The following is a 25228-nucleotide window of genomic DNA, read 5'->3' as shown; positions in this document are numbered from 1 at the left end:
TCAGCAGGATACTTAAATACAACGGTCAAATAATCTGAAGCTTTAGTGCAATAGTTCTCGCTGTGTGGCGATGGGCGCTTTTACGCAAATACTTACGAGATCCGATTTCACGGTGGTGTGACAGTCATCTTTGCCAAAACTGTTTTGTAAGCAGCTGCTTTCAGTTTGCTATTGACCAAAGCGTGATCAGCATTCAAACGAGGAAAGACAGGTACACAGTATCGCAGAATTGAAGTAGCCTGCTTGCTTAAAGTCTCTCGTAGAATACGAGGTCAGTGCAGAGGGTATGCAATCTGTAATTCAGTATGATTACTTGAATGTGATACAGTTGAGATCTATGTGACATCAATGGCAGCTCAAAATTTCTAACATTAGAAGACTGCTGCAAAAAGCTACACGAACGCGAGACAGTGTATGCGGACTGTGATAGTACGGTCAGAGAGTAGCTCCTCTTCTTTTTCCCCTTCTTCACAACTTGGTAATGTAGCAATCATGAATTTGGCGCACATCCGGAAACCTTCTACTGCTCACCCCAGTAACATCTACATCAACAGACGGCAGCAAGTTTAGAAAATTGACGACATCGACGTACGTGTAAGACAGCGTTCTGTGATTCCGTACTGCAGAAGGTAAAAGGCCAGTCGCATTCGTGGAAGGGCTGCAGAAGCGTTGCGGAGATGCTAAGGTGTCCATCAGCACTTTTAGACGTTATATTCGAAGCTGTAAACCCCAAATGGTTCTAAAGCTAACACATGACATTTACATCGGATTTACCGATAAAAAAGAAATGTTAATTTCTGATATGCAAGCAATGCAGCTGAAACGCATCCTATCAGTACAAAGACTAACAGACAAGATAGAGAGATACGAACAGGAACGCTCTTCACTTACTTTCTAAAACCAAACAAAAACTTATTACTCGTATAATCGATCGCAATCAGCCTCAGGATAACTGCCGCTATATCTATGAAATGTATTTATGAAATTATAATTACATTTCACAAAACTAATGTGCACAACTTATTTAGATATGATGTTATTTACAGTAAAAAATATCCGTGCTCACTTTCGTGCTTTCCGTCGTTTCTGCAACGTTACATTTACATAAAGTTACGTGGGTCTGCCCATGTCATGCGTCAATCCCCATAAGAGCTGTAGATAAAGAGGACTGGCACCCGTTAATTAACTAAAACCGTTAATAAAATGTATCGGAAAAAATGTAAATAATTTTGTTTTGTCTGTGGCCTGTGTGGGAGGGGAGGCCGGCTCGTCAGGTTTATGGCTGGTTCGACACAGCCCCCGATTTCTTCTTCTATGCCAATCTCCCCGCTTCAACGTAGTCGTCGCGCCAAACTTCCTTAATTATTTGGTGGATGTATTCAAATCTCTGCCTTCCCCTACAGTTTTCTTCCCTGTAAGTCTTCATTTAATACAATGGAAATTAATCTCCTTTGTCTTCATACACGTCCTGTCCAATGTCAGCATTTCCTACGTATCCATTACCTCGCCTATTCCTCTGCATCAATCATCAAACCCATTCACTTAAATTGCAGCACCCTTGTGAAACACGAAAACTCCGCTTTTCCCACAAACAGTGATTCACTTCCTGCAACACTGTGCAGCAGAGTTACATTCGCAGAAAGTTATACTGCAGATTATGGCCTACCTTTAATACTAACAGGCATCTTTTTATCTGTCCTAGTTGCTTCTTCCATCCCCCTTGCTTCGCCGGTTATATGTTATTTTTATTCACTGAGTCTACTGCGTGGTCTCCACATCTGATGTTCAGATCATCGCATATCTCACTTCTGTTAGTCCTCATTACTTTATATTTTCACTGGTCTACTCTCAATCCATTAATCACAATTGGTACGATATAATTCGCTAACAACATAACTACCTATGAAAGTTGCATGGGGGCTTAATTAAATATATATGATTGAAAATGATTTTTTGTTTTTAGTTGTAGCTGTATGTCCGATTACGCAGTGTCTCGTAATCGGTTGGCCCTGACCAGTATTATTACGCTATCTGACTGCAACAAACAATGTAAGAAGATTTTCGTAAACACAGTTAATTAATTAAGTCCCCAGCAACTAAAAAACCAACAAAACCAATAAGCACAAGAGTCACTGTTCTGTATGTGGGAGTGTGACTCAACGTCCACATCTGGCACGGTTCTTTTCCAACAAGACAAGAGTTTTTAAATACCAACTATGCTGACATGACAAAAGAAATTTAGAAAAACTATAATTACGCAAGAAAACCAGAATTCACTCTAATACAAGAACACAAGCCAGATGCTTTGTTGACTGAACCTGTAGTGACGCATTATTTCAGACACACAATTAATAAAAGAACATTGTAGTTTTTACCTTCATATATATTGACGAAATGCACTCATTACAATAACATTTGCTATCTCTCCCATCAAATAACTGCATAAAACATGGAACAACACTCTTTACTACCACATCTCACTCCGACTTCACGACAAGCAGTGCCCACTAGCACATCTCGGTACGACTGACTACAACGAGCTCTCAACAAGCACTGACTGCTATGAACTCTCGACAACCACTGACTGCTACGAGCTCTTAACACACACTGTGGAGGCGGCTTAATAGTACTCTTTGGCGCAATCTCTGGCGCAGTGGCACAGTGTAGCCACCTTTCATATGCCCCTCCTCCACAGGCCAGAATTTGATGGTATTTTTGCCAGCATTGGTGGTGAAAATACCACCAAATTCGTCCACAAAAATACAGATAAAAATAAAAGATAATATTAATACCTAAATATCACATAATTAGTTAAAAATTTTGGCTTTGCACTGACCTTTTACTAACCTAATATATGAAATACAGTAAGCAATACAACTTCTTTTCATACATGTGACTTTACATAATAGTTTACACAATATACAAAAAATCAGTTTATACAAATGTTCACATAAAATGCTTTCAATGATTAGTTTATACAAAAAAAAGATACTAACAGGTGACATCTTTTCAGTAGAAGCAGTTCATCAGTTGCATCCAGTAGAGTTTAGCAGGTACACCCAGCAACAAGTCACATTAGTTCAGTAGAAGCAGTCCATCAGAGGCACCCAGCAATGTTGAAAGCAGGTGCAGACACCAACAAGTGACATTATTTCAGTAGAAGCAGTCCATCAGTTGCACCCAGCAATGTTGAGAGCAGGTGCAGACACCAACAAGTGATATCATTTCAGTAGGAGTAGTCCATCAGTTGCACCCAGCAATGTTGAGAGCAGGTGCAGACAGCAACAAGTGACATCATTTCAGTAAAAACAGTTCATCAGTTGCACCCAGCAAAGTTTAGCAGGTACACCCAGCCACAAGTGACATTATTTCAGTAGAAGCAGTCCATCAGTTGCACCCAGCAATGTTAAGCAGGTGCAGACACTAACAAGTGACATCATTTCAGTAGAAGCAGTTCCATCTGTGGCACCCAGTAAAGTTGAGTAGGTGCAGACAGCAAGAAGTAACATCATTTCAGTAGAAACAGTTCTAACAGTGGCACCCAGCAATGTTGAGTAGGTGCAGACAGCAACAAGTGACATCATTTCAGTAGAAGCAGTCCATCAGTTGCACCCAGCAATGTTGAGCAGGTGCAGACAGCAACAAGTGACATCATTTCAGTAAAAGCAATCCATCAGTTGCACCCAGCAATGTTGAGTTGGTGCAGACAGCAACAAGTGACATCATTTCAATAGAAGCAGTCAATCAGTTGCACCCAGCAATGTTGAGAGCAGGTGCAGACACCAACAAGTGACACCATTTCAGTAGAAGCAGTCCATCAGAGGCACCCAGCAATGTTGAGTAGGTGCAGACAGCAACAAGTGACTTCATTTCAGTAAAAACAGTTCATCAGTTGCACCCAGCAATGTTGAGCAGGTGCACCCAGCAACAAGTGACATTATTTCAGTAGAAGCAGTTCCATCTGTGGCACCCAGTAGTATTGAGTAGGTGCAGACAGCAAAAAGTCACATCTCTCAGCAGAAGCAGTTCCATCAAACTCACTAGCACTGATCACACCGTTCATCAGAGTTTATGAGCAGAAATTAAACATGTCCTAGTGGCACCAATCATGTAGAAAAGGTACAGGTAACAGTCCATAATTTTTTTTTACAATCACTGATCACACAGTTCATCAGCAGAAATTAAACACGACCAAATGTCACACATCATGTTGAAAGGTGCAGGTAACAGTTCAGAATATTTATCTTCACTAATCAGACAGTCCAGGCATGAACAATAGTTTGAATGCACATACAAATGCTTTTACAGTAACATACAAATCATAACAAACACACAAATGATATCAGATAATTGTCCTATTAACTATTACAATACACAAATACCAGCAAACCTATAATATTCATGGGTGTCAGTGCAAGCCACTACCAACAAATAAAATAATATTTAGGAGATAGGTGGGTAGGATTAGTAAAGGAAAACACACAGAACACACTCACTCATCTCTCATCCACATTAAGTACTACTGTGTAACTGAATAGTGTTAATTGTGTAAATGTAATTCTGTCAAAATCTGATGTTCATCATGTGTATCAAGTAGTACTGGCAGCAATGTATAACAGTCAATAATAGTTAAGTCAACGTCATAGTCATCATGTCAAGACCAATGTTTGCCAAGCCAGATCAAAATGTACTGTTGTTGAACAACTGTCAGTGAGCCAAGATATGCAATTACTTCCTCTCTCCAAAAAAAAAAAAAAGTATATACTGCTTAGTGATTTAACAAAGTGTGTGTATAGACTATCTTCCTTCTATTTTAGTGTTCTAGTCTGCTCTCTTCATCCTCCTTGTTCCATAAGACCAACCAAAAAAAATATGCTCCTCACTTACTTTACCTCTTATACACCAAAACTCCAATAATCATCAGCTTAATCTCAATACGTCACTAATACTTCTTCAATACGTCGATACATATAACTCTTATCATCAATATCATTTACCTTACCTCTTGTCCACAAAAACTCCAATAATCATCAACTTCATATACTCTCAATACCTATAATAATACGTCGATAAATATAAACCTCAGCACCAATATCATTTCACTTCCATAACAACTCTTTCCTCTAGTCAGTCTCCTCGAACAAGTACAGATAAAATCCTAATGCAACTTCAATTCAGCATCCCATACAATCCGAAGACACATTGTCAACACACAACCTCTGTGTAATCCATCTGAGCCCAATCTTCTACTCATTATAAATTATAAGATACATTTTGGTTCCTTGTCCATCATTAAATAAAAGAAATGCATACCTGACCTCTAACAGACTTAGTTCGAATAACTCTCAGTAATTAAGTACGATTACGGAGTGTGAAGGATCATAATATTTCACAGTGTGTACACCACTTCAAGAATTATGGCAAACAGAAGCAAACATGTGGAGTATTTTTTGTGTCAAGTGTCACTTCCTATTTCAATTGCTCACGAAAAATGCAGTGTAATAACTGTCAATGGTCTAAACCTAGTTTCGGTCTGTCATGTCGTTAGCCTCCTTCCTATTAGCATAAATTTATACAGCTTCCATAAAACCTCAGCTCCTGTGACTTCTATGAAGTTTCTTGTACTAATGTTGTTCGTCGAATTATAGCAGTTCATTTTCTTATCTTAAAACTATAAGGCACTGAGCGTAAGCAAAACTTGCAATAGCGATTAAATATACCAGTAGAGAACAGAATGTCAACAAGTGGATGCAGCACAATTCCTACAACGAGGCTCTGCCAAGCGAACAATCTATAATTAATACAGTAGTGTGACCTAAACTCTATGTTTATACACTGTACATCAGCATTGCTATACACCAAATTAAAGAGTAGTTATGACAACAAAACAGAAATGTGTAAATATGCAATCCATACGCATAGCAGTAAACATATCTCTTACGTAATAAACAAGTCATTAGCATCATATCAGCATAAGCAAATAAATGTTCATATGTAATCTTAATAAGTAAGCATGGAGGCGCAAGCAGATAAATCACAAAGTATAACTTACATACTTAAACACATCAGCACAATAAATCAGGTTACAATTATAATTTAAATAAATAAGCAAAGCAGGCACATAATAGAAAAATATGACATCAGTGAAAAAGCAGTGCAGCCAAGCGATGCATAATATATACAAGTCACAACCCAGTTCATTAATAATCATTGTCAAAATCAGTTAACGTACGCAAGCACGTCGCTTCACACGTAAATTCATAGAACATGAAATTAGCACAAAGTATGAATCACGTAATCGCGAGCAGCAAATTACGTCTAAAGTACGTACCTAAGTGGAAATATGTTACCTGAAAAATAAACTCAATTAGTAGTTACCTTTTTTTAGTTAATTACTTTCTTCTTCGAAATTACATTCCTCCTGAAAATTTCTCGAAAGCAGGTCGTCTTAACGTCGGACACGCACAGAATTTACCTGAAGGTCTTAAATACTTTATACAACCGTATCCTGAAAAATACTGAATGTTAATAACAGAATTCATCAAGTCACTATAGCTTTATACTGAATTTAGTCGGAGAAATTAGACTGAGTATTTGTTTACGGCTGTCAGTGCATTCGCACTGAGCGCTCGATCAGCTGTAGGCGCGTGACGTAGGAAGCAATTGTTTGCGGTCAACGACTGCCTTGTGCGGCGCGCAGACTTCACTGTTGCTTTGAGCATGTGCCGCCGCCAAAACACAGCGCGGTATCCTTGTACTCTCTGCGTGTTTACATGTAGCTGTTAGTTTCTCACAAGTATGTCATTCCACAAAAATTTTAACGTTTGATATATGATGTATTCCTTTAGAGCGTCGTGATTTAAGAGTTTCTACTTCGACAGTGTTATCATGAATAATTTTACGAATTCTGTATGGACCGTTATAAAGCAGAAAAAATTTGCGACACAAGCCTTTTCCTTTGTGAGACAAACGGTGGGACTTAATTAATACCTTCTGACCAACTGAAAAAGTTTTTAAACGACCAGGACGTTTCGCTGATTTCTCTCTTCTTGCAGCCGCAGACGCAATATTTCGTAGAGCCAGGTTGACAACTTCAGAATGCCGCAGTTTCCGTGAAGGCGGAAAAGGAACGATTTCAGAAATGCGATTTGTCGGTGCTTTGTTTTTTAATATCAATAGAGGCGGTAAAGAAGTTGAGTCATTAGGAAGTTCATTCAGAATGTTTTGAAAAATATGAAGATACTGATCCCAAGTTCTGTGATTCTGATGACAATAAAGACGACACAATTTATTGATTTCCTTCATCCATCTCTCTGAAGCGTTAGATTGAGGGTGAAAAAGTGAAATGAAGATTGGTTTAATTTTACGACGCTGTAGAGTACGAAGCCAAATTTTAGAACGAAACTGTGATCCATTATCTGATATAACCTTATCAACATGACCAACTTCTTTAAGAAAATGTTTGATGAAAGCATTCGATACTGAACGAGCTGTTGCTTTGCGTAAAGGTGTAAAACACACATATTTTGACGTCAACTCCACTGCTACGAAAATGTACGCAAAACCATTAGTAGAACGAACCACTGGACCGAACAAATCGACTGCAGCCATCTCCTTTAATTTCGCTGGAATGACAGGAAACAACGGTGCTCTGTGAGAAATCGTTGGAGGCTTAGCCATTTGACATAATTTGCATTTGGCAAGAACAGATCGAATACGTTTTTCCATATTACTGAAGAAGCAATTTTCTCGTAATTTGTGAAAGCATTTTCGGGGACCAAAGTGTGCATAACTGAAATGCGTATACCAAATCAGCTTATTAACCCACTCATCAGGAATACAAACTAGCCAAACAGAGCTGTCGACCGATTTTCGTTTAAAAAGAACTTTCCAGATAGATCGCAAAAACGAGGTGTGGCCAAATCATCCAAACTAACAAAGCGTCTAGGAAAATTAGAGACACCAAGAAAACTACGAACGTCACGTTTTGGCTAGGAACAGCATAATTACGAATAGCGTCTAGTTTCTCTGGATCAGGGAGAATACCTTCTGTAGAAATAATGTGACCGAGAAATTTCACCTGTGAGCGACCAAATTCAGATTTTTCCAAGTTTACTGTCATGCCAACTCGTGCAAAAATACGTAATAATGAATCCAAAATTTTATTGTGCTCACTCCAAGAACGTTTAGCAATAAGAATGTCGTCAACATAAGAAGTAATGTTGTCACGAAGATAAACAGGTAAAATTTCGTTTAAACTACAATGAATGCTGCAATAGGTACAGTAAGTCCAATCGGTAATTTCCAAAGTCACTTTTGAGTAAAACAGTCATATCCGGTTATTGTTCACTTACTCACTAGATAGATTGATAGTCGAAGAGTTGGTTTGACAGATGCAAAGAATAGTAAAAGAGTAGGCAGCGGTACAGAAAACTAAAAGAGAAATAGCACCACTACAGCTCGGGGCCCTATGCTCGCTACGGCACATATTCACTTAGAGTAGTGAATCCCCTGAGGACATTAATAACCGCACATAATTTCTAGTTTGTGACTTAGTGGCAAATTTGGTGGAAGTGCGTACATAAATTGATCTAACCATGCACATGGATGTATGCCATTCTTCGAATTGCGGAAGATCTTAAATTTCCGAACAGTCAAAAAGTGTTTATAGTCAAAGTTTTCGCCTCGTGGCGACAAAGACCTACCGCGTCTGTCCCAGTTTGAATGTCGATTATTGTCAAGTTCGCGCGCCTGGCGCTCTCTTGTTGCGTCCCGTAAATGAAATAAATTACTTTCTTCATACCCCTCTGCTATCTGTGATTCTAAGTTCCTTCTACTGTCCTTTCCTACAATTTCGCCTTCGATTTGTTTGACTTGCTTCCGTAATGCCTCAAATTCCTTTTTCACGCGTTCATTAAATTTTCCCTGATTTTCAACATGCTTATTTATGTTCTGATACTCTTCGGTTTCTGCAAATGGTAATGGAGCTGTATCATCCGAATCTCTGTCCCCATGTAAACTAAGATTTGTCAGTTTATCTGAAATTTCCTCTACTCTTTCCGATAAGTCACCTAATTGTTCTTTCTGTTTATTTACGTCTTCCGTAAGTGTCGCGACTCGGGTTTCAGTATTGTCACATTTGGTAGCTAACTGTTCATACTGTTGTGTTAGGTTATTTAATCTGTCATTTGATACGGATCCTTCGATTCTCTCAAATATTTCTTCCTTATCCTTCGCACGTTGTAAATTTAACTCTGAAAAATTCTGTACTATCACGCGATCTCTTTCTTCCTGTTCTCTATCCTGTTCCCTTTGTCTGATTTCTACTGCAATTAATCTATTATTGTGAGAATTCAGAATCGGTTGTACTTCTTCCCTGATTTCTTTCTTTAATTCATCTTTCATATTTTTGAAACATGTCCCTATTCGTGAATCTAACCGTGTTTCCAAAGTTCCTATCTCTGTTTTAAATTCAGATCGAAACTGCTCCATTATTCCCCTATCTGTTTTTATTTCAGATCCCAACCGTGTTCCCATTGTTCCCATATCAGTTTTAATTGTTCCCATCTCTGTTTCTAAACGTGTTGCCACTGTTTTTAATTCAGATCCCAAATTTAATATTGCACCCATCAACTGCTCCATAGTAGCCGGTTCGCAATTCTTTTCGCGCCTAACATTTCCCGCAAAACCAGTTTCCTTCGTAATAGCTGTAAGGCTATCTGTGTTCGATACTATTTCAGAATCTTCTGTCGTTAATCTCAGATTCTGTAAATTTTCTGATTGAGAAAAATTTTGAAATGGTTCCGGACTATTTTCCCGACTTATTACATTGTTTTCCACTTCATTATTCATCACACTGTTTTCCTCTGTTGGCGAGTTCGCCATGTTAACAATTTCGTCATTCTCACTATTCATCATTTTTGCCTTTTTCATTGATCGCGTAATCATTTACAAAATATACAAAAGATTCGTCACTGTACGAAAATCACACACAATGACTCCTTATCTCCAACAATACTATTCACACTAGCTGTTTCCCTCAAACACGATTAACGAACAATTGAAATAATTGCACAAGATTGTTAAACGCTTATACAAGGCAATAAAAATTAAATTTTGAAAAATACCATTAGAAGAATGCCAATTACCAAATCTACACATTCAATACAGACTACAATTACTAACTACAAATTACTACAACAATACTACCGTCTACTAGTTTCACAATCAGAAGAATCCAAGGGACGATCCGAAGCAGCGGTCGCCACGTGCATAGGGGCTTAATTAAATATATATGATTGAAAATGATTTTTTGTTTTTAGTTGTAGCTGTATGTCCGATTACGCAGTGTCTCGTAATCGGTTGGCCCTGACCAGTATTATTACGCTATCTGACTGCAACAAACAATGTAAGAAGATTTTCGTAAACACAGTTAATTAATTAAGTCCCCAGCAACTAAAAAACCAACAAAACCAATAAGCACAAGAGTCACTGTTCTGTATGTGGGAGTGTGACTCAACGTCCACATCTGGCACGGTTCTTTTCCAACAAGACAAGAATTTTTAAATACCAACTATGCTGACATGACAAAAGAAATTTAGAAAAACTATAATTACGCAAGAAAACCAGAATTCACTCTAATACAAGAACACAAGCCAGATGCTTTGTTGACTGAACCTGTAGTGACGCATTATTTCAGACACACAATTAATAAAAGAACATTGTAGTTTTTACCTTCATATATATTGACGAAATGCACTCATTACAATAACATTTGCTATCTCTCCCATCAAATAACTGCATAAAACATGGAACAACACTCTTTACTACCACATCTCACTCCGACTTCACGACAAGCAGTGCCCACTAGCACATCTCGGTACGACTGACTACAACGAGCTCTCAACAAGCACTGACTGCTATGAACTCTCGACAACCACTGACTGCTACGAGCTCTTAACACACACTGTGGAGGCGGCTTAATAGTACTCTTTGGCGCAATCTCTGGCGCAGTGGCACAGTGTAGCCACCTTTCAAAGTTAACAGTAATTACATCGTGCGCATAGCTGATGAATATAATATGCACATACACAAGAACCTCCCCCCATGAACCATGGACCTTACCGTTGATGGGGGGGTTTGCGTGTCTCAGCGATACAGACAGGTGTACCGTACAAGGGTTATCTGCTGAGCGGCCAGACAAACGTGTAGTTCCTAAGAGGAGCCGCGCCCTTTTCAGTAGTTTCAGGGGCAACAGTCTGGACGATCGACTCACCTGGCCTTTTAACATCAACCAAAACGGCCTTGCTGTGCTGGCACTGCGAACGGCTGAAAACGGGGGGAAACTAGAGCCGTAGTTCTTCCCGAGGACACGCAGCTTTACTGTATGGTTAAATGATGATGGCGTCCACATGAATAAAATATTCCTGATGTGAAATAGTCCCCCATTCGGATCTCCTAATGGGAACAACTCAGGAGGACGTAGTTATCAGCAGAAACAATACTGGCGTTCTACGGATCGCAGCGTGGAACGTCAGATCGCTTAATCGGGCAGGTAGATTAGAAAATTTAAAAAGGGAAATTGATGGGTTAAAGTTAGATACAGTAGGTATTAGTAAAGTTCGTTGACAGGAGGTCCAATATTTCTGGTAAGGTGAATACAGGGTTATAAATACAAAATCAAGTAAGGGTAAGGCAGGAGTAGGTTTAATAACGAATAAGAAAATAGGAACGCGGATAAGCTACTACGAACAGCATAGTGAAAGCATTATTGGAGCCAACGTAGACACGAAACCCACACCTGCCACAGTAGTACAAATTTGTATGCCAACTAGCTGCGCAGATGATGAAGAGATTGAGGAAACGTATGATACGATAAAAGAAATTATTCCGATAGGTAACGGAGACGGAAATTTAATAGTCATGTGGAACTGGGATTCGATAGTAGGAAAAGGAAGAGAAGGAAAAGTAGTAGATGAACGTGGAATGTTGGTAAGGAATGAAACAGGAAGCCGCCAGGTAGAATTTTGTACAGAGCATAACTTAATCGTAGCTAACATTTTAAATTGTAAGACATTTCCAGGGGCAGATGTGGACTCTGACCAAAATTTATTGGTTATGAAGTAGAGACTGAAACTGAACAAACTCCAAAAAGGTAGGAATTTAAGGAGATGAGACCTGGATAAGTTGAATGAACCAGAAGCTGCAGATAGTTTCAGAGAGAGAATTAGGGAACGATTGACAAGAACAGGAGAAAGAGATATAGTAGAAAGAGCATGGGAAGCTTCGAGAGATGAAATAGTCACGGCGGCAGAGGATCGAATATGTAAAAGGGTGAGCGCTAGTAATCCCACGGGCGACAGTAGCGATATTGAATTTAATTGATGAAAGGAGAAAATATAAAAATGCAGTAAATGAAGCAGATGAAAAGGAATACAAACGTCTCAAAAATGAGATCGACAGGAAGTGCAAAATGACAGAGCACTGAAAGACCTAAGTCAAAACAAGGCTCCGGAAGTAGACAACATTCCATTAGATTGGCTCTGAGGACTATGGGACTTAACATCTGAGGTCATCAGTCCCCTAGAACTTAGAACTACTTAAACCTAACTAACCTAAGGACATCACATACATCCATGCCCGAGGCAGGATTCGAACCTGCGACTGTAGCAGTCGCGCGGTTCCGGACTGAAGGGCCTACAACCGCTCGGCCACCACGGCCGGCGTTCCATTAGAACTACTGATAGTCTTGGGAGAGCCAGCTCTTACAAAACTCTACCATCTCGTGAGCAGGATGTATGAGACAGGCGAAATACGCTCAGATTTCAAGAAAAATATAATTATTCCGATTACAAAGAAAGCAGCTGTTGATAGATGTGAAAATTACCGAACTATTAGCTTAAGAAGTCATGGTTGCGAAATACTAACACGAATTCTTTACGGACGAATGGAAAAACTGGTAGAAGTCCGATGCGGAGAAGATCAGTTTGGATTCCGTAGAAATATTGGAACACGCAGTACTGATTCTACGACTTATCTTAGAAGGTAGGTTAAGGAAAGGCAAATCTACGTCTCTAACATTTGTAAAGTTAGAGAAAGCTTTTGAAAATGTTGACTGGAATACTCTCTTTCAAATTCTGAAGGTGGCAGGGGCGAAATACACTGAGCGAAAGGCTGTTTACAATTTGTACAGAAACCAGAGAGCCGTTATAAGTGTCGAGGGGTACGAAAGGGAAGCAGTGGTTGACAAGGGACTGAGACAGGATTATATCCTATCCCCGATGTTATTCTATATATATATATATATATATATATATATATTGAGCAAGCAGTAGAGGAAAAAATAGGAGAATTTAGAGTAGGAATTAAAATCCATGGTAAAGAAATAAAAACTTTGAAGTTTGCAGACGACACTGTAATTCTGTCAGAGACAGCAAAGAACCTGGAAGAGCAGCTGAACGGAATGGACAGTGTCTTGAAAGGAGGATATGAGATGAACATCAACAAAAGCAAAACGAGGGTAATGGAAAGTAGTCGAATTAAATCACGTGATGCTGAGGCAATTAGATTAGGAAATGAGACATTTAAAGCAGTAGATGAGTTTTGCTATTTGGGGAGCAAAATAACTGATGATGGTCGAAGTAGAGATGATATAAAATGTAGACTAGCAATGGCAAGGAAAGCGTTGCTGAAGAGGAAAAATTTGTTAACATCGAGTATAGATTTAAGTGTCAGGAAGTCTTTTCTGAAAGTACTTCTAGGGAGTGTAGCCATGAATGGAAGTGAAACACGGTCGGTAAGTAGTTTCGACAAGAAGAGATAGAAGCTTTCGAAATATGTTGCTACAGAACAATGCTGAAGATTAGATAGGCAGCTCACTAACTAATGAGTAGGTACTGAATTGAATTGGGGAGAAGAGGAACCTGTGGCGCAACTTGACTTGTCAAAGGGATCGACTGATAGGGCAGGTTCCGAGGCATCAAGGGATCACCCATTTAGTATTGGAGGGAAGCGTGGAGGGTAAAAATCGTAAAGGGAGAACAAGAGATGAATACATTAAGCAGATTCGGAAGGATGTAAGTTACATTAGCTATTCGGAGATGAACGGGCTTGCAAAGGATAGAGTAGCATGGAGAGCTGCATCAAATCAGTCTCTGGACTGAAGACCACAACAATAACATACACTCCTGGAAATGGAAAAAAGAACACATTGACACCGGTGTGTCAGACCCACCATACTTGCTCCGGACACTGCGAGAGGGCTGTACAAGCAATGATCACACGCACGGCACAGCGGACACACCAGGAACCGCGGTGTTGGCCGTCGAATGGCGCTAGCTGCGCAGCATTTGTGCACCGCCGCCGTCAGTGTCAGCCAGTTTGCCGTGGCATACGGAGCTCCATCGCAGTCTTTAACACTGGTAGCATGCCGCGACAGCGTGGACGTGAACCGTATGTGCAGTTGACGGACTTTGAGCGAGGGCGTATAGTGGGCATGCGGGAGGCCGGGTGGACGTACCGCCGAATTGCTCAACACGTGGGGCGTGAGGTCTCCACAGTACATCGGTGTTGTCGCCAGTGGTCGGCGGAAGGTGCACGTGCCCGTCGACCTGGGACCGGACCGCAGTGACGCACGGACGCACGCCAAGACCGTAGGCTCCTACGCAGTGCCGTAGGGGACCGCACCGCCACTTCCCAGCAAATTAGGGACACTGTTGCTCCTGGGGTATCGGTGAGGACCATTCGCAACCGTCTCCATGAAGCTGGGCTACTGTCCCGCACACCGTTAGGCCGTCTTCCGCTCACGCCCCAACATCGTGCAGCCCGCCTCCAGTGGTGTCGCGACAGGCGTGAATGGAGGGACGAATGGAGACGTGTCGTCTTCAGCGATGAGAGTCGCTTCTGCCTTGGTGCCAATGATGGTCGTATGCGTGATTGGCGCCGTGCAGGTGAGCGCCACAATCAGGACTGCATACGACCGAGGCACACAGGGCCAACACCCGGCATCATGGTGTGGGGAGCGATCTCCTACACTGGCCGTACACCGCTGGTGACCGTCGAGGGGACACTGAATAGTGCACGGTACATCCAAACCGTCATCGAACCCATCGTTCTACCATTCCTAGACCGGCAAGGGAACTTGCTGTTCCAACAGGACAATGCACTTCCGCATGTATCCCGTGCCACCCAACGTGCTCTAGAAGGTGTAAGTCAACTACCCTGGCCAGCAAGATCTCCGGATCTGTCCCCCATTGAGCATGTTTGGGACTGGATGAAGCGTCGTCTCACGCGGTCTGCACGTCCAGCACGAACGCTGGTCCAACTGAGGCGCCAGGTGAAAATGGCATGGCAAGCCGTTCCACAGGACTACATCCAGCATCTCTACGATCGTCTCCATGGGAGAATAGCAGCCTGCATTGCTGCGAAAGGTGCATATACACTGTACTAGTGCCGACATTGTGCATGCTCTGTTGCCTGTGTCTATGTGCCTGTGGTTCTGTCAGTGTGATCATGTGATGTATCTGACCCCAGGAATGTGTCAATAAAGTTTCCCCTTCCTGGGACAATGAATTCACGGTGTTCTTATTTCAATTTCCAGGAGTGTACATAAGGCTACTAAGGCACTGAGCAATGCAGATGGTCGATCTGATGGATAGTTAAATGTTAATTTTCAACAAGAGACCGTTGGAAAGGTGGATCAAATTATCATAACTTAGATGCAGAAGGAACAGACAAGAATTAGCAAACTGCAATAGCAAAGTTTACAGAAAGCAAAAGGCCTTTAGGTAAAGAGAATAAACCTGCTATATCCCAAACCTACTAACGGTAATAACAGTAAAGATCCAGGAAAACAATATTTAAACTGCAGCTATGCACGGGGAAGAAACGTCGACACTGGGAAATACGGAAATGAAACGATTACTAGTCTACAAAATTTGATCACACATGAACTACTAAAGATGAAGTAAGCCCACTACTCCTTTTGAAACTGTATGTGAGTGTTCATAGAAGATTATGAACCCGGTTTCTGGCCTCAGGACACTGAATCTTCTCCTTTCCTTATTCTTCTTCTTCACCATCTAGACATCTACTCCTGGGCATAAGCCTCTTCCAAAGATTTTCGTGTCGATTTTTGTTGATTACAGTACTATTTACACTATAATCTGAATTCGACCTATTAATAATTCAATGTGACTTCGAAGTAGAAGGGGGTAGGCCGAAAGTAACACAACTGAACTATAACATTAACCGCAAACAACATGTTACATGACCTCAAAGGTCATTAAAATCGGGTTGTTTGTCTGTTTGCTTTGTTTTTTAGCGCAAAAGCAATAATCAGGGTCATACGCGCCCATGTCAAAACTATAGAACACGAAGACAAAAAAAGGAGAAAACGGCTACACGTCAGTCCCAATCGGCGTAAGAGAAGACAGCTAAAAACAGGGACTTAGAGAAATATCTATAAAATATACCATAAAGTAACGGATGTCCAGAACTGAAATTTAAATTGCCTTCGCCATATTGCTACGACGGATAAAAAGTAAAACGTGATCGACAGCCCGCGCGTCGTTCGCTAAAACGGCCTGTAACTCAAACGGTAAACCCAAGCGGGAACGTAAACGGTTAAAAAATGGGCAATCTGTCATGAAATGGTGGACAGTTAAAACTTAGGCACAATGTGTACAAAGTGGTGGGGGAGCGCCACTTATGAATTGACGATTTCTTAAAAGGCAGTGCCCTATACACAACCCCCGGCGGGAGGGCCGATACGAGGTCGTCTAAGCCGCTGGACAACCTTAATAATCTGGAGCTTATTCCCATGAAGGGAGCACCAGTAGCGATGGCAAAGCGACACCACCTCCTGACAGAGGGCAACACAGATATCATCGGAGGGAATATAAGAACTAGTGGGCTGAAGTACAAGGACTGCAGGCTTGGCAGCAGCGTCAGCAACCTGGTTTCCAGTCAGACCGGCATGACCAGAGACCCACAGACAGTACAATGCCTCCGTCAACAGTGAGCAAGTGACAGTCTTCCTGGACCCGTTGCACAGAGGCTTTGAAGGGCGCTGAGAGTATCTGAGCAGATAACACAATTGAAAAGCCTGTGTCACCGGATGTACTGCGTGGCTTAATACAGGGAGAAGAACTCTGCTGAGCAGTGTGCCGGAAGCCGATACCGAAAAACGTCGGTGCCAGTGACGAAGGCACACCCCACGCCACGGGCAGTCCGAGAGCCATCAGTGTACACAAAGGTACTACTGCGAAATTCCGTACGATGGTCGTGAAACTGAAGGTGATAGAGCGTGGCTGGAGTAATGTCCATGTGAATCGAATGAAGACCAAGGTGAACACGGACCGCCGCACGAAGTCAAGGTGGTGAAGGGTTCACACCCACCGATAAAGTTGCAGGGAGCGAGAAGTTAAGCTGCCGGAGAAAGAGCCGAAAGCGAACTCCGGGAGGTAAGAAAACAGAGGGACGTGCCCCATGCTGGTGATCAAAGGAATCATCGAAAAATGAGGCATAAGATGGGTGGCCACGCATGGCAGACAAACAGCATGCATAGGAGGAGAAAGCCACGGTGGTAGGACACCGGTGGTTCAGCAGCTTCTGAATACAGACTCTCAACTGGGCTAGTGTGAAAGGCATCAGTGGCCAAACGGAGTATTGAGAAGACGTAAGAAGGACAGACGTGCAGGTGCAAAAACAAAGCACCCATAGTCTAGAATGAGACTTTCACTCTGCAGCGGAGTGTGCGCTGATATGAAACTTCCTGGAAGATTAAAACTGTGTGCACCGACCGAGACTCGAACTCGGGACCTTTGCCTTTCGTGGGCAAGTGCTCTACCATCTGAGCTACCGAAAGACGACTCACGGCCGGTCTCACAGCTTTACTTCTGCCAGTATCTCGTCTCCTATCTCCGCAGTATCCTTTCTTTCAGGAGTGCTAGTTCTGCAAGGTTCGCAGGAGAGCTTCTGTAAAGTTTGGAAGGTAGGAGACGAGATACTGGCAGAAGTAAAGCTGTGAGACCGGGCGTGAGTCGTGCTTCGGTAGCTCAGATGGTAGAGCACTTGCCCGAGAAAGGCAAAGGTCCCGAGTTCGAGTCTCGGTCGGTGCACACAGTTTTAATCTTCCAGGAAGTTTCATATCAGCGCACACTCCGCTGCAGAGTGAAATTCTCATTCTGAAAACATCCCCCAGGCTGTGGCTAAGCCATGTCTCCGCAGTATCTTTTCTTTCAGGAGTGCTAGTTCTGCAAGTTTCGCAGAAGAGCTTCTGTAAAATTTGGAAGGTAGGAGACGAGATACTGGCAGAAGTAAAGCTGTGAGACCGGGCGTGAGTCGTGCTTCGGTAGCTCAGATGGTAGAGCACTTGCCCGCGAAAGGAAAAGGTCCCGAGTTCGAGTCTCGGTCGGTGCACACAGTTTTAATCTGCCAGGAAGTTTCACCCATAGTCTAGTTTCGAAAGGACAGGGGATATGTACAAACAGAGGAGGATGATTCGATCTGCACCACAGGAAGTACCATTGAGGACTCGTAGGTCATTAGAGGACCTTGTACAGCGGGCTGCCAGGTATGACACATAGGAAGACCAAGAGAGTTTCCTATTGAGCATAATCCCTAGGAATTTCGTAGTTTCAACGATGGAAGAGCAACAAGCACAAGATGTAAAGATGGTGGCAGAAACCAACTGCGCCGCCAGAAATGTATACAAACGGTTTTGTCAATGGATAAACGAAAGCCAGTGTCGATGCTCCATTACTAAAGACGATCTACACATCGCTGAAGAGGTCATTCGATGAGACAGGTCCGTGGAGAACTCCAATAGACGGCAAAATCGTCAACGAGAAGGGAGCCGGAGATGCCCGGTGGGAGACAGGCTATTACAGGGTTAATGGCGATGGCAAAGAGGACGACGCACAGGACAGAACTCTAAGGCACACCATCTTCCTTCATAAAGGTGTCCGACAAGGCAGAATCCACATGGACCTTGAAAACTGAGTCTGTTAAAAATCCTCAAGGAAACTGGGAAGGCGGCCGCTTAAGCCGCAAGCGTAGAGTGCATGGACGATACCAGTCCTCCAGGAGGTGTCGTAGGCTTTCTCCGAATCGGAAAACACGGCCACAGTGTGGGATTTCCGCAGAAAACCATTGATGACAAGGGTCGTCGAGGTGACGAGATGGTCAACAGGAGAACGGTTCATTCGAAATCCACACTTTGCAGTGTTTAGTAGATTGCGAGACTCGAACCACCATGCCAGCTGGTTATGAATCACACGCTCCATCACCCTGCATCCACAGCTGGTGAGAGAGGTGGGGCGGTAACTAGAAGGAAGGTGTTTGTCTGAACCGGGCTTAGATATGGGTATGACAGGGGTTTCACGCCAACATCTGGGAAACGTGCCCTCTGAGCAGATGCATATATTGAGCAGAAAGTGCTTACCCTCTAGGGAAAGGTGCTGCAACACCTGACTGTGAACAGTGTCTGGCTCTGGGAAGGAGGATGGGGATGAAGTGAGAGCGTGATCTAGCTCCCTCATAGTAAAGGCGGCATTGTAGCACTCACAATTCTGAGAATAGAAGGATATCACCGGAGCCTCCTCCACTCATTTCCAATGGAGGAAGGCAGGATGATAGCGGGAAGAGCTCGAAATTTCTGCAAAATGGCTGCCCGAAGTGTTTGAGATAGCTGACGACATCGTCTGGTACTGTCAGACCGAAAACTGTGGACTGGATCTTGGTCCCAGAGAGCAGTTGGAAGTTGGCCAACACGACAGAGAAGGGAGTGGAACTGTTAAAAGAACTTGTGAATGCAACCCACCTAGCTTTTTTGCTATCCCGAATAACGTGCACGCACGTGTTTATAATGAATGTAGTTTGCCATCGTAGGATGACGGTTAATAACGCAGAGAGCACGTCTCCACGCGCGGACTGTGTCACGGCATGCCTCCATCCGCCAAGGGACAAGGTGTTGTAAAGAGTAATAGCAGGGATTGAAATGTTCTGCAGCGGCTAAGGATAACGTTTCGTCGAAGGTCTCCAGGCAGGAGTAAAGCCTCCAGTCGGCCTTAGTAAGCTGCTATTTGGGTGTGAACGCAGGTATGGTAGGAGTCAGCAAACGGATAGCACTCGGAAAATGGTCGCTCGAGTAGGTGCCAGAAACAACAGACCACTCGAGACGATCGGCAGGCTGGGCAGTGCAGAAGGATAGGTCCAAATGTGCGACGAGTCAGGAAGGAATGTGAGTGTTCCTGTGTTAAGGGACAAGAGGTTAAGTTGATTAAGAAGGTCAGCTAAGAGGTCGCCTCTCTCACAGATTCTGGGAGAACACCATAGGGGATCGTGTGCATTAAAGTCATCGAGCAGCAGAAATGGGTGAGGCAGCTGCCCAATAAACTGGAGGAAGTCTCCCCTGGTGACATCTAACGACGGAGGGATATAAATGGTGCATAAGGAAAACATCATGTGAGGGAGGAAAAGGCGAACTACAACAGCTTGAAGACGGGTAGCCATGGGGTGAGTTGACTATGTACGTCGACCCGTATGAGCAGCATGACTCTGCCATGAGATGGGATGCCGACCTAGGGGGGGGGGACGTCAAAATGTACTGGGAAGAAGAAATGCGAAAGCTCAAAGCGGTCGTGAGGACACAATTTTGTTTCCTGAAGGAAGAGTACGAGGGGACTCTGCGATTCTAAAAACAGGCGTTAATCCTCTTTATTGGATCGAAGGCCGCGAACGTTTCATTGGAGAAGAGTCACGATGAGTAAAAAATGAAGGGGTGCCAACTCGGCAGCTGCCGAGTGTCAGACTGCAAAGCCCCGCTGCTACATGGCACAGAAGCTGGAGTATCCTGCTCCATGAGGTCCACAGAAGCATCGACTTTCTTGTGTTGTCGATCTGCGGAATCCAGCGCAGAAAAATGTTTGATGGTGCCCACCAGCGACACGGAAGTCGGCCGGGTGGAGGTATCACATGGCAACACCGTCGAACATAATCTTCGAGTCGCCGAAGGAGAAGACCATTTGCCTCTGTATGACTTCTTTTCCATTTAGCTGAGGAAGACTCAGATGTTGGTTGGCTGGAGGGAGGTAGGAAGTCTTCACATCAGTACTCCTTCCGTCCTTTCCAGCTGGTTGTGTAACTGGTGACTTCGCCCCTTGAGAGTTTGATGGCTTATTCCACAGCTGGACGAGGGACGGCGATGCTACCTTCAAACTGGGCGATTTCACAACCTCAGAGCTTAATCTGAGGTCGCATTTCTCTGTGGACAGTTTCATCATGGAGCGAGACGTAGCAAGAACAGTACTATAAGTGCCAGGCAGTAGAACGCTAGCCAATAACTTGCGAGCGAGTGGGTAAGAATTTTTTGTTTTTCTTTTAGCCAGACCTCCTGAATAGAAGAGATACACGGGACCATCTCGAGAGGAGGTGGCATGGCTGCCATTGCAGTTGACACAGCGGCATGAATGAGGCGGAAAATCACCCTCGCACCCGTTGCTATAACAGGTTATACGTTTGACTGACTGTCGACAAGACATTCAAGTATCGTTGAAACAATGACACTGGTGGCAAGGCATCGGGGTCGGCATGTACGGTCGGACTGTGATAACTTCATAGCCTGCTTTGATCTTGGACGGAGGCTCCACTCTATCAAAGGTGAGAAAAGAGTACATGTGGGCACTAAGGAGGAAAATACCTCTTTCGTCACCCGATGGACGCCAATGGCACTCTGATCAGGGAGGTATATTTGGATTTCAGCCTCAGTCTGACCGTCGAGCAGCCTAGTGTAAACAACACCATGGGAAGAATTCAGAGTTCTATAGACCTCTTCATGAACAGGACGGCCATGGAGAAGCGAAGCGGAAAGCAGATGTTGTGCTTCAGAATCAGAAGTAGTCTCCAAAAGCAAAGTGCCATTTCCTAAACGAGAGCAGGATTTCACAGGGCCAGCAATTGCATCAATACTTTTCTGAATAATAAACGGATTTACCGTTGCGAAGGACTGACCGGCTTCAGTACATGAAACCATGAGGCACCATGGTGCAGATGGATGGGTCTTTGAATCGTTAGCCTCATTCCGTTAACATTTTGTGGTTGTTGATTGTGAAGATGGTTGGCTCATTGTGAGAAAATCGCCCATGGTTGTGTCTCCGATGGCGTGGTCCATCCAAGTGAGGCTTCCATCAAAAGGGGACGCACCCACTTTAATTGACTGTTCACACCTCAGGTCATAACTCCCGAACACCTGACAGGCGGACCAAGCAGCACCTGTACCAGGGGTACATGCGAACCCCACCTGCTGACACAGGGCCGGGAATTACGCGTTACACAGTCACCAATTATGCATCAGATGCGTGGGCCGGCCTTCTGGAAGGCGCAGTGAGGAAGAAGAAAAAGAGTAAACTCAAACGCTGAAGCGGAGGAAGTATAGGAGATGGTAAACAAAGCAGAGAAAAGGGAACGAGAAACAGTGGTGAGAATGTTCTTACATCATCAATGAACAATCCAGAACATTTTCAATAACACGCCAGACATGTTCCCCAAGGAAGTGATAAAAGAATAGCAATAGCACGGAAGGGAAGAGATGTTGCAAAGGCTGGGGCCCCGTGTTAGCCAAGCACGATCGCGACCCGCCAAAGAGTGGCGAGCCCCGTGGGGGCATTAAGAGCTGTCCTACAGGCATCATTTAGGCAGGAAAAATGTTTGTCATCTGCTGCCTACACTACCTATTATCCTGAAAGCTAAGTCCTTGTGTCGAGAAACTAATAATTTACGATGGCGCCATCTCCATCACCTTATAACTAGAAGAACAGCATTAAAGATGCCTTACTTGAATTGCTGAAAGTGTAGCGTAGCTCCTGAGAAATCTGTGATGTAAGTGGAGATAGCATGTTTCCTATTAAACAAATATGATGTATTCAAACATGAAGATATGGAAATGTGGTGTAACTGTTGAATGAAGGAGAGGTGTAAGGTAATCAATCTTTTTGAAACACAAATGTGTAAAGAAACTGGTATAAAGTGTAACAAATCTGATATACAAAGTCAGTCATTATGGTTAAGGACAAACATAGAATCAGAGAATTTAATATCCTCTCCAAACATCATGGCACATATAACGTAAAAATAAATTTACAAGTGTTGAGAAATAGCCTCGTGAGTGAGGGAACCTATAAGGCATTTGGTTTTGCAGATGGTTAATTCAAGGACGGCTGTCAGTCATCACGTCTTCTGATGCAGTCTAAAACGACAGAAAAGGTATAACATTATACAAGTACACGGAAAGACCAAATACGAATGCAACATTCAAGTGCACAGGCATTTACCTAACTTCGATACTCCACAATGTCTGGGCACTTATTACGGTATGGTTCATTGTTGTTCACCGTGTGTGATGAAATGGAGGATGCAAAGAATCGGATTGGTGGGGTAAAATATCAGACACATCGTCGATGACGTCAGATGCGACAGCTATTCCGGTATTAAGAGGATAGCAGTCTAGCGACTGGAACGGTGATCTTGCTGAAACCAGCTTCAGGTTTAATTACTGAAATCACCATATTCGGGAATTTCTCGCTTCACTTAAGGGTCATAAGCGAAGCTGTATGTCTCATTACCTGTGATAATTCGACCCTTCACGCCCGAACATATTTCCATTCGTTGTTTACTGCATTAAATTGATGATAATACAACTTTTGCAGTCACTGTAGTCCATATTTTGTCCACATCACCATCGTTAGCTAAAATTTACGCACACTTTTCCTGTAAATCTTTGCTTACTCCACTATATATTTTACAATCATTCGTGGATTTTCAGGCACAATTGGGCGTATTATACCAGGTTATGTTTCTGTCCCGTCGATCAAAATTAACTCGCTCTTAGTCACATTTTTCCCCCTTCCCTGCTCCCACGCCATTCCTCCTCGCTGTGCTCTTTCCACTCATCCTTAACCATCTTCCTACTCATTCTTACTTATGTTTTTGTGTTCACTGTTTTAACTTACATCCGTTTACAAATAGATTTTTTCCTGTTTACATTTTTTGCAGATCATTATTTCCTCAGCAAATCCAAAAACTGGTTGTCGTTAGTCTTGCGCAGTTACTCTTGTTTCGAACTCGTTCAGAAATCGAGTATAAAGAATATCCCGGAGCAATAAATATTTATGATCTTTTTGCGATTTCACGTGGATATTACCACTACATCCACATTAATTTTCGTTGCTCAATAGAAAATATTTCCAACATGAAATAGGAAGTTCGAGCTGTACGAATTTTTTGCATCACCTAACAAAACCAAAACTTTAATCTAATAAAGTATTATATGCCACAGGAGGAAAATATCATTTGATTTAAATCTTCAGATGGCTTTCTCTTCAACAGAAGAATAATAGTTTCCTACATAAAAGGTAATAGATACAGTGGTAAATTTCAAAATGGTCTTGCACCCATTCGAACGATAGCTTATTATTTCTCCTTTTCATTTATATGATTTCAACTTGCTTTTTGCTCTGATGGTGCATTAACAATCCATTTGTTTTATTCATCTCAATTCAGTTACTTCAGACACTGTTTCAGTGTACATGTTGGATCTTCGTTCTCGACGACCAAATAATACGATTGGTTGGTTGGTTGATTTCAGGGTGGGGACCAAACAGCGAGGCCATAGGTCGCATCAGTTTAGGAAAGGATGGGGTAGGAAGTCGACCATACCCTTTGAAAGGAACCATCCCAGCATATGCTGAAGCGATTTAGGGATAACATGGAAAACCTAAATCAGGATGGTCGGACGCGGGTTTGAAATGTCGTCCTGGCAAATCCGAGTCCATTGTGCTAACTGCTGCGCCACGTAACTCCGTAAATGCTACGAGAAAATCTTTTTTTCACCTACGTCTTGTGTTATAAACTGTAATTTCTGATAGCTTATCTCTTATAATTATACTTTTAGCTTTAATAAATGGTTTAAAGCTAATTCACTGCCATTAAACTTTGAAAAGACCCACTATATGCAGTTCAAAATCTGTGAGAGATATCTTTCCAGCATGTATATAACATATGAAGACACGCAGATTGAAAAGATTTACAGTGTAAAAATTTCTGGGATTACAACTCAGTAATAAGTGCGGTTGGAAAGTGCATGGCACACAATTGCTGAAGCGTCTAAACAAGTCTGTATTTGCAGTGAGAATGATGTCAGTTGTAGGAGATATAAATATAAAAAAAACTT

General features: G+C 42.7%; 1 long non-coding RNA gene and 1 other non-coding gene across 2 annotated transcripts in view; both read left to right on the top strand.

Moving 5' to 3' along the window:
- LOC124709147 overlaps positions 1–25228 on the top strand; it is a 377492-nt gene that overhangs the window by 108386 nt on the left and 243878 nt on the right. The gene's annotated exons all lie outside the window — the stretch shown is intronic.
- Positions 18046–18119, top strand: Trnas-aga. Its single transcript has one exon. It is a non-coding gene; the product is annotated as a tRNA-Ser (tRNA).

The sequence above is a fragment of the Schistocerca piceifrons genome, chromosome 7 (genome assembly GCF_021461385.2).
Source record: "Schistocerca piceifrons isolate TAMUIC-IGC-003096 chromosome 7, iqSchPice1.1, whole genome shotgun sequence".
Classification (NCBI taxonomy): domain Eukaryota; kingdom Metazoa; phylum Arthropoda; class Insecta; order Orthoptera; family Acrididae; genus Schistocerca; species Schistocerca piceifrons.
This window is presented reverse-complemented; position numbering and strand designations above follow the sequence as displayed.